The sequence below is a fragment of the Camelus dromedarius genome, chromosome 9 (assembly GCF_036321535.1).
Source record: "Camelus dromedarius isolate mCamDro1 chromosome 9, mCamDro1.pat, whole genome shotgun sequence".
NCBI lineage: Eukaryota > Metazoa > Chordata > Mammalia > Artiodactyla > Camelidae > Camelus > Camelus dromedarius.
Window position 1 is genome coordinate 4,847,418 of NC_087444.1, and position 10,605 is coordinate 4,858,022.

Here is a 10,605-nt window from a genome sequence, read left to right on the forward strand (position 1 = left end):
CTCCTAACAGCTTTTCTCATTAGCTCTAACCAGGTCAGCAAGTTGCCTTACTTTTTTTTTTTTAAAGGCTTTACTTTTGTTGGGGGTTGTGGGGGTCCGTCACTCAGATTACCTTACTAGTGCTCATCCGGTGATCAGACTGACTGATTAAAGGTCATGTTTCTGGGAGAGGCTGAAACTACAATTAGACTGGATATTAGTGTGGCTTGGTTTGGTGACATGGGCAAGTGACTCCATTTTGGGCCCGTTGTTTCTTTGGTTTTTTTTTAGCAATACTTATGGTCGTTTCCAAAGCCTGCACCAGATAGATCTGTTAGAATCTTACGGGAGATTTCCAGTTTTCCCCCTGCAGTGTCTCCCTGCCAACAGAATTTGGAAAGGAGGAGCTGCTTTTGACTTTCCAGTTAGCAGAGGTTCTACAATCAGGGAAGGCATTCACAGGGGAGGAAGAGGGGGGGTTCTCATGGTCAGATTCCTAAGCTGAATGTTGACAAGGGACCCTCCTATCCTAGCTCGGCCCCCAGCATGCTGCAGTGGGCTTGTGGCATGAAGAGGCAGGATACACAGTGGTGGAGGCTCGAACACGCACTAGCAAAGGCTCAGCATTGAAAACCCTGGGTCGCTTTGGGCCTTGGATTCGCTCAAGGCTGGAAATCTTGCGCAGAACCCACACTGTCTTTGAATCACAGGGTCAATTACAGCAGACAGAACACACAGTGTTAAATCACACTCTTGAATGCACCTGTAGTCACCACAGATGGTGACTGTTAGTTTCATTTACTTAAATTGTCATCATGGTTTAAAATAATAAGACTTTTTTTTCCTATTGCTATTTTTTTCTTTTTTTCTGGCTCCAAATTTCCTTGATTGAGACCTATTTAAAACATTTCAGTCTTTGATTCAAATAAACTTCAACTCAGTTGACTGGCCGATCGCCGAGCCAAGTAAAAGCTTCATGAAGGCGAAAACACTCCCCACCTACTTTGACATCAAAATAGGTTCCTGAGTGAAGCAGGTGTAAGTGTACTCAGAGTCTCTGTCCCATCTTCTTCAGAGTTCAGCTGAACTCTTCAAATTTGTGACTCTGCCGGATGAAGAAATCCCTACAGGCCTGGTGAGTCTGTGACGTGGATCATGTCTTTATCGATGTAGAAGCCAACTTTGGAGGCCGACTGAAATTTGCCACCTAGGACGGAGATGCTACTGGTCCCCACCAGGTTTTTCATTTTGTGTTTGAAGACAAGAAGCTGGATTCTGAACTCCTGCTCTGCGAGGTCCAGGAAGCCGGCCAGCTTGGCCAGTCATGGTGGTGGAGAGCTGGAGGGAGCTGCTGCACCTCATTGGGGAAACACCTTCAGCTGCTGCCGGAAAGGCTCCTTGTGGAATTGAGGTGCACGTTGTCATGGTTGGTGACAGGAATTTGGGGCAGGAGTAGCTGAAGGGTTCCCCGCAGACCTGCGGATCACCTTTCTGCGTGCACAGCATCCTGTCCGCATGCTTCTCCCACAGTTAGAGGTGAACACTCTCGTCACTACGCATGGGCTACCTGGTGAGAGCGATGGCCAGCAGTGCGTGCGTCTGCTCGTTCTGCTAGTTAATCATCTCATATTCGTACGTGGTCCTTTGGAACATGCTCTTGGTCCTCTGGATGTAGAGGAGGATGTTGGCAAAGAGCCCAATGGCATCCTGGTAGTGACGCATCATCAAATATCCTATTGCTATTTCTTATCATAGACAACGGCTTGAAATAAAATAGCATGGCTGATACTTGACCTGAATCTTGTCTTAAACAGTCATAGTGAATTCCTAAAAATACAGACTGAGAAGCCTTCCAGATTTCTTTCACTTTTGAATTCAGAACAGGATGACTTTGCCATTATTACATGTATGTATGTATTTCTGAGTGATATTATATATTGTTTTAAGGTCTTATCTAAGAAACTGGAAATCCTTTGCAACTTGCTTCTTTGGGGTTTTGGCATTCTGACATTTTTGCAGATGAACAATTGCTCAATGTGTAAAGACCAAGCGGATCTCTTTATTCAGCAAAGTATTGTATTATCAAATGAATTGCAAAGAGGCAGTGTCCTTAGCGCATTAACTTTGAATCTGCTGCTTGGAGCAAAATCCTGGTTTTCTTTCAGATGCTAATGACATACCACCCAGGCAAAGGCAGGTTACTCTCTAAAAGGATTTGGTAGAACTTGGTTTGCTTTCATTATTTGTTTTGCTTAATAATGATTTCTTACAGTGACAGAGCAACTTTTTATCTCTGCTTATTATGATCATCTGAACTCAGCTGATGTTTTTCGGTTTTTGGTAAGTTAAAATATTATTGATTATGAAATAATTCAATGACGAATACAATCCTCTTCCAATGGCTCCTGGTAATTGTTGATGGATATTTTATTTTTTTTTTATAAAGAGAATGGAAGTAGTTACATTCATGCTAGCATGAACATATATGATAATAGCTAGGCAGTTTAACACAGTGGAGAGATTATTTGACTGGGGGTAGATAGAGCTATTTACTTGTTTCTTATATGAGTTGGCGTTTATCTGCTTATTCGTTGGGTGATCTTGAATAAGTCACTTTAACCTCCTGGAATCTCAGTTTCTGTAAGTGCGGATGAGAATTCTGCATCAACAGCATTCTGAAGTTGTGAGACGAAATCAATGGAAGAATCTTGAAAGTGCATCATTAACTATACAGGACTGCATACGTGCAAGTTAGTATTGTTCAATATTTGTACTGACTTGTGTTCTCATATTGTCAGGAAAACTTGAAAAGTGCTTCCTTGAACTTTATTAAAAAATTCTTAAGAATTAACTTTTTGAAGCAATTTGATATAGTCCACCCTAGGATTCCAGAAACTTGAGTTAGATTTCTCACTCTTTCACTCAATTGGTCTGAAGCCTTAGACAAGCCTACATTTCTGTGCCTTCAGTAAAATTAACCCTTCCTTTGTCCCCCACTGCACTATGGTGACTATAGTAGGTTTTGAGAGATGAAGTTCGAAGAGACCTGAATCTGTAAGCCATGAATGTTAATAGTTCGGGATAATAATGCTGATAAATGTTACGAGTGAGAACCAAGGGAGTGCGATTATTACCTTTTATGGATCTCCCGAGGTTGCTCGTAGGAACGTTCATTCATTCTTTTGTACTGAAAGTGCTGAGTGTGGTGTAAAAGAGCTGCCAAATAAAGACAACTTTCAGATCACAGACGGCGTATGAGCGAGAGCCACGTGTGGAACACTAAAACCACACTAGGTATTTTGAGAGCGGGAATTTAACACAAGAAGGGGCTACATGGGTAATGACAGAATGAAAGAACAGAATGAAGCACTGAGGAGATATGAGGATGACAACTGCAGGGGGCAGCACCTCCTGGGCTTGTCACCCCAAAAGGGGAAGGGACAAGACCCCAGTTCTTGTCTTACCTGAAAGAGAAGGTTCAGACGGCAGACAGAAGCCTTGTGTATGCTTAAGGAGCAAAGAGAGGAGCACAGAATTGTCAGAGCTGGCAGCTTTGAAGACCTGGAGCTCCAAGCACTGAGGAGGGATGTGCAAGCTGCTGGGGGTGCTGGTTCTGAGATTACTGAAGGATCCTAGGGATGGAGCCAATTTCTACTGCTAGACTAAAATGTATCGCTGAGGGAATGCTGACGGGAATAACAAGAAAACAGGAAAAAGTCACTTTACCCTTCTTCCAGTCTTCCATTCTCTGTCTAGTCCTCCCTACTGGCAAAGAAGAAACATAGTTTTCACTGTGCCAAACCCCAGCTTCACAAAAGAGCCTGGAAGGGTGAATCTGGAGTGGAGAGACAGCAGTTGAATAAGCAGCCCGTTATGGCTTTATGGAGAAGTAGCCGTTTATAATTTCAGGCATGTAGCCATAAATAGTTTATCTTTGATGGGGAAGAAAAAAAAATAACAAAGTGACTGGAGCCAACTCTTCTTCCCCTTATTGTGCAGTGATGATAACTTCCCACATGACATACCCAGTCCCATGTGATTCAGCTTTGAAACTCCAAGCACTTGGAAGAACATGTCAGTCCCCTTGCCTGGGCTTCCCCTTCCTCTTGGACTCTGATTTTCTCATATTCTTAATCTTTCAGGGGATTGTGAAAATACAAGAGGAGACAGGGTAAATTTAGAAAATTACCTTAAATTTGCCTTCTATTTTCCTGCAGCTTCCTGTCTTGGCTCCATGTTGACATTGTCTAAAAATAAAAGAATTTCAGCACTAGAGGTGACCTAAAGTCTTAAAGCAGATATTTTTACAGATGTTAAAACTGAGGGCTAAAGAAGGCATGTGACTTGATCTAGGCTATATTTGGTAGTATACTTGACATTGGCTTCTGGAGTCCTCGTCCTGAGGTCTGGCTTGCTCCGCCATAGCACGCTGCCAGGCAGGGCTAGTAGTTTCATGCATATCTGTCCCCAGTATGCATGATCACTGACCTCAGACATTACCGTGAAATCACGAACAGCTGCGTCATGATGAGGTCCCATGGTTCCAGCTGCGGTCCTTCCCAAAGCAGACATCAAACCCCGATGGATGTTCCTTTGTCGTGTCATTGTGTCGCTCCTTTTGGCCATGACTATGATTGGATTCCAGGTTTCCGCTGATAGTAGAATGCTATGTTGTGCCTCACCAGCTGAGAAAACAATGTTCATTGTTACTAGGACTGAATATGAAAATATAATTTCGTTAAATTAGAGCCAGCTGGCCAAATCAATTCTTCTACTGTCCTAAATATTACAAAGAATATGTTTGGACCTTTTTGCATGTTGCAAAATGTCTGAATGTTTTTTATGTATAGCTATTTTGAGAGAAGTGTTTTTATAGTATATATTTAAAACAATTTCTTGTTCTTCTTTCCAGTAAATATAGACTTTCATAAACAGTTGAGGATAACTTTACAAATCCAGGAAGTTATAGTATAAAAATGAATTGCATTTTAAAAATATTGGTATTTGATTGGGTTTCTAACCCTTCTATTCCTATAATTCAGTTCAATAAATTCATATTTATTACTTACTTTATTACTAAGCTCTAATAGCTATTACCAAAAGCAGTCGTGAAATATGAGCTAAATTATCTTTGCCTTAGCATGTGTAATAGTTCCACAAGGTGGCCCACACTCAATTTCTATTTGTTATGCAGGAATTCCTCCACATTCCATAACTGTTTAAAACCTACTCATCTGCAGCCTCAGCATTCTTTACCAGCCTGAACATAAAGGGTGTAATGTAAGGTTTAGGAAAGTCTTTACAAAAGACATGGCCTTGGAATTGTGTGTTGAAACAATGCAGAGAGGCATTTGTAGTAGAAAAATCAACATGACTCTGAAAAGTGACATAGAATGAATTCTACATGGGAGGGAATGGGGTGGGGCACAGCCATTAAAAGAATGACACACAATTAGCACCGGATGGTGCAAGTGTCAACTCTCAGTTGTCTCTGAGTTTCACTCTACACTCATTGAAATACAATAACATGCTAAGTGGCCCTCCCACAGGTGCCAGGACAGCTCCCAGGCTGACCATAAAAGGTCAAGGGGTGAGTGATGGCCCAGTTCCTGGGACTCCCAGCTCCTTCCCCAAAGTGGTTGGAATAATCCCCCACGTGCTAGCGAATGACGTTACGGAGCCCATGACACCTACAATCCCCACAGCTCGCTGCCGCTGTCCCTGCGCAGTGAGATGACCTGCACTCTGTCTGTGGAGTGTGGATCTACTTTTACTCTAAACTGAGCACCTAAGCCCCACACCTCGTGGCTTTTCTCTTGCCTCCTCAAACAGGCTGTACTCTGTCTATGGAGTATGTAGCTCTCTGAATAAATCTACCTTTATTCAACTGTGGCTCACGCTTGAATTCTTTCCTGTGCGAAGCCAACAAGGACCCACACTTGGCGGGGCCCATCCCAGGGACTCAGTGAAGAGCTGGGACACGGCCATTCTCTGGCCCCATATTTTTTCCTGTATCAAATTAAGGGAACTGCACTGGTGGGGTGGAAATCCAGGAAGAAATGTCTATAGCCAATTGGATAAACACATCTGAAGCACATGAGAGAGATCTTGACTGAAGAGGAAGACTTGGCAGTTAGATGTCATTAAAATCATGGGAGTAGATACAACTACCAAAGAAGAATTGGGAAAAAAAAAAAAAAGCCAAAGACAGAATCCTGAAGACCACCACCATACTGGGTGAAAAGAGAAAGAGAAGCCAGCTAAAGGGTCTCTGAAGAATGGCTTCAGGAGGAACACCAAAGCTGGCATGACCCTGGGCAGGACTGAGAAGTCTGGTCTCTGCTGCACTACATGGCATGTCAGGACTGTGTGTCCTAGCAACGCAGGGAGGGGAGTGGGGGCCCAGCACCTTCTCCCCAAGGGGATAGGAAAACTGGGGCCACTCACTCAGCTGTCGCTGATAGTTCTAGAGAGGATGGCAGTGTGTGTTAAACATAGTGTACGAAGAATACAATATTATGCGTGCTAATTCTGAAAAGGTGTTTAATCTGTGAAATTAATAATGACAGAAAATATCCTGGTATCAGTTAATACCTGGGAGTCAAGTGATCTAGTGACCATCCTTGGCAATTTCATCCACATGTGGCAAAACCCTAGCAGAAAACCAGGGATGCGGGAACAGGCTCTATCTCGGGAGCTTAGCACAAATGAAGCAGGACCCCAGCACCTCAACCAATGAACAGGGATTCGATTGTGGAGAAGAGACTGAGGAGTATCACCGGGCAACCGAGCAGTATTGAGACACGAAACTGGGTCTGAAACCCAGTACCAACAACCAGTCCTGTGTGGGAAAAGGAAGGTTAAAATTTTGTTCTCTGGATACTCCATGCAACACCATGAACATTTATTTTAATGCAGACTCCACCAGTAAACTTTTAAAACATGAATTTAATGCAACCCAGTTAATTAACAAATTGACAACACGGAACTTGACTACTACCCAAATTGCAGATGTATGACATTGACACGCCTCCTTCAGCTCAAAAACTACTTTCTTTAGAAGAAATACACATAAAGGAAATGAGCTAGGGGGCTTAAGTAAAATTATTGGATCCATGAAGGCAATAAGTCTTGCACATTACTCTTTTAGGTGTAATTTTCTTAATTATTCTCAGAGATACCACGTTTATACTCAGAATAAAAAAAAAAAAAAAGCTTTAGTTCTAGTGAAAAACATAAAATTATTTAAAAAGGAAGAAAATATAGCCTACTGAATGTATTCAAATAGAATAGATATATTTGTTTAAGGCAAGCCATTTTAATTAAAATTTTTGATGATTATAGGCAAATATACTGGGGTAGTGAGGCAATTGGCCTTTTGAAAAAGCCACATAAATAAGAGTTTACATTGTGAGCAGGAAACCCTCAGGTACAAAGAAGACATTTTGAAGCCAGCCTGTGTTACTGAATACAAGTTCGTGTCCTGATGCACAGTGAGGCCAAACTGAAACGTCTCGAGTTCGGAGCATTGAAAAGTTGATTGCAGAACTGAGCGAGGAGAACGGGTGGCTCATGCTAAAAAAAAAAAAAACAAAAATCCCAAACTCCCTGAAGGGTTTCAGCAAAGCAGTTTTGAAAGCCAGGTGAGGGAGGGGGTCGCAGAGTATGTGATCAGGTCGTGCACAGTTCTCTGATTGGTTGATGGTGAGGTAATGGGGCGGTGTCACAGGAGTTAGCATGATCAGTCCTTAGGTGCCTGTAGGTCTGGGGGCTCATGATCATCAAGTAGTTAATCTCTTCCATTTGATGGGGGTTTTAGCATCTGTAAAACAACTCAGGAACTGTGCATCAGGTACTGTTATCTGGGGACTTCAGAGAGGAGCTACAGCAGAGGATATGGGGGAAGGGAAGGGGTCTGTGCTGGGAAGGCCCTGTAGGATGCTGTTCGGTTACATCAGTTTGCATCAGAAGTGTTGATCAAGTTCATTAAAGAAGTAAGAGGAAAATTGCTGATTTTATCTTGCTTGCTACACCACCAGCAAATACACATATTATCACGTCTCTTAGGTAGACTAAGGAAAGTATGATTGTTTATTTAGTATGATTGCCTATTTAAATTCCAAAACAAATCTAGCTTCCCACCCGTGAAATTAGCCATTTTTTGACTTCCAAAATAAGCTAAACAAATAGTTCATGAGAAGAGATAGTTCATGAGAAGAGTTCATGAGAAGAGATACTAGCAGCTTTGACAGCATAAATCATCAAAACAATCTGTAGAATATTGATGTATGCTTTTGTTTGTAAAGACTTATTTATCTTATAGAATTGAAAGTACACCCTCTAAACATCATTTTTGAGGTTAAAAAATTAAATCTGTGAAGCAAAGATATTGGCTGTTCCCCATCTGTCTGCTTTCTGTCTCATTGTACTCACGTCTGCTATGTACTCATGGAAAAGAAATCCTTTGCGCCACATTTTACTTTATATGCCAGGTATAGGAAAAAAAAATTATTGGCATCTGACTTGACAAGGAAGAGCCATATTGTTTTACTGTGGTAAAGCTCACTTGTATCCTAATGGTTTGGGTACCAATGGTGGTTCCATTAGAAAGTTCTGTATTTTTTTGGTAAGTGTTGAACTCAGCAGAGATATTTTGCTTCATCCTTATTCAGAATTTAAAATCTAGCCATCACAAAAGTGACATCCTCAAATCTCGAAAAAAAATTTCTTTTAAGTCATTTTGCAGTGATATGAGAACTAAAATATAAATCTATCCATTTATGGTACTATATTAAGGATTAAAAGCACAGTATAATTCTGTATTGTTGGCAATATCTTCAGCCACTTGTACGTTTATTTATTGAATGTGTACAGTGAACCACTCTCCAGGGTGCCAGAGATACAGCAGTGAGCAAAACAGGAAAAAAGAAAAATTCCTGAAATAATGGCACTTACATTTTAGGGGGTGGAAGTAAATAATAAATGAAATAAGTAAGTTGAAAAATATATTAGAAGGTGATAAGTGCTTGAAAAGAACTAAAATGAGAATGAAAGAGTAGTACTTAGAATGAGAGGGCCTGGGGCCTGGCTCCAGTTTCAGACAGAGACCTCAGGAAAGGCCTGACTGAGATGTGATTAAAGAAGGAGATAAGGGAGATGGGGGAGCAAAGCATGCAGGTGTCTGGAAGAGGAACCCGTCTCCTGAAATGAGTGTTTCTAACGTGTTTGAAGCACAGCTAGTTGGTCAATGTGGCTGGAATGGAATTTTGGAAAAGTAGGAGGAGACCAGGTCAGAGCAGTAAGACAGATCATGGGTGTTTTCACCCTGAATGCCTTCATAATAGACAGACTGGAAGGGCAGTGGGGAAAGCGGGGAAGATACTTAGGGGGGCTGTTGTAACAACATGGGTGACAGATGATGATGCTACCAAGAGGGGAGGTTGAGAAGTCGGATAAAGAACGCATTTGAGAATAAAGATGTGAGAGATACACGCATACACACACACGTAAATACTTACAGAGGAATACTACTCAACCAAAAAAAAAAAAAGAAATTCTGCCATTTGCGACAATATGGATGCACCTTGACGGCCTTATAAGTGAAACAAGTCAGCTGGAGAAAGATAAATACCTTATGACTTCTTATATGTGGATTCCACCCATATGTGGGATCTAAAAAAATGAACAAACAAAATAAAAACAAACTCATAGACCCAGAGAACAGATTAGGGGTTACCAGAAGTGGAGGGGCTTGTTGATGAGCAAAATGAGTGGAAGGGGCCAAGTGTACAGTGAAGGGTGGATCGCTCTGCAATGTACAGATGTTGAACTATAATGCTGAACATGTGAAACTTACATAATAAAACATTTTTAAATAAAAAAAAGAATATATTTGACAGTAAGAGCCAACAGGCTATTCTGACAGGTCAGATATGGGATAAAGCAAGATACTTGCTATAGACAAGTGAAAGAATGAAATTTCCACTAAGTGAAGGAAACTGTGAGTGGAATAGTTTGCAAAGGTAAGAGACACCAGGGATTTTATTTTGTGGCATGTTAAGTTTGAAATCTCTGCTGAACATACGAGTGGAGATACGGAGTGTTCATTTGGAATATAGCTCTGAAATTCAACGTTTGAATGGTATTTCAAGCAATAATACTGATGAGACAACCAAAGATGTGTATTTAGATACAGAGAAGACATCCAAGAACCAAGGCAGTCCGCAGTTCAGCTACTGGGATGACAAAACCAGGAGAGTTCAAGGAGAAGTAACCAGTGCGGTAGAGGTAAATATGGAAACCAAGTGAAGATAGCTTTTCCAGGAAGAGGGCTGAGCTGTTGTCAAGTGCCACAGAGAACTCATGTAAAGTGAGAATGGGGAACCGACTACTGAATTTGGCAACTTGCAGTAGAAATTTCCACTTGACAATGATTGCTCTAGATCTTGAAAACCAGATGTTATGCTTCAGTTACCCTACTCAACTTCCCTAGGTTGCCATGACGTTAGAACGGTGGTGGTGAAATATTTTAGGAACAGAGGATTTCCAGCTGCACATGAATGAACATACATTTCCTCAAAGTTAACTATTTCATTGTCTCTTTTTACTTTGTTATAGCTTTATGAG

The 10,605-nt window shown here is 41.4% G+C and overlaps 1 pseudogene; it reads right to left on the reverse strand.

Annotated features, from left to right (window-relative positions):
- Nucleotides 1-1,027: 1,027 nt before the first annotated feature.
- Nucleotides 1,028-4,584, reverse strand: LOC105085709 (eukaryotic translation initiation factor 3 subunit L-like; annotated as a pseudogene).
- Nucleotides 4,585-10,605: the final 6,021 nt, after the last annotated feature.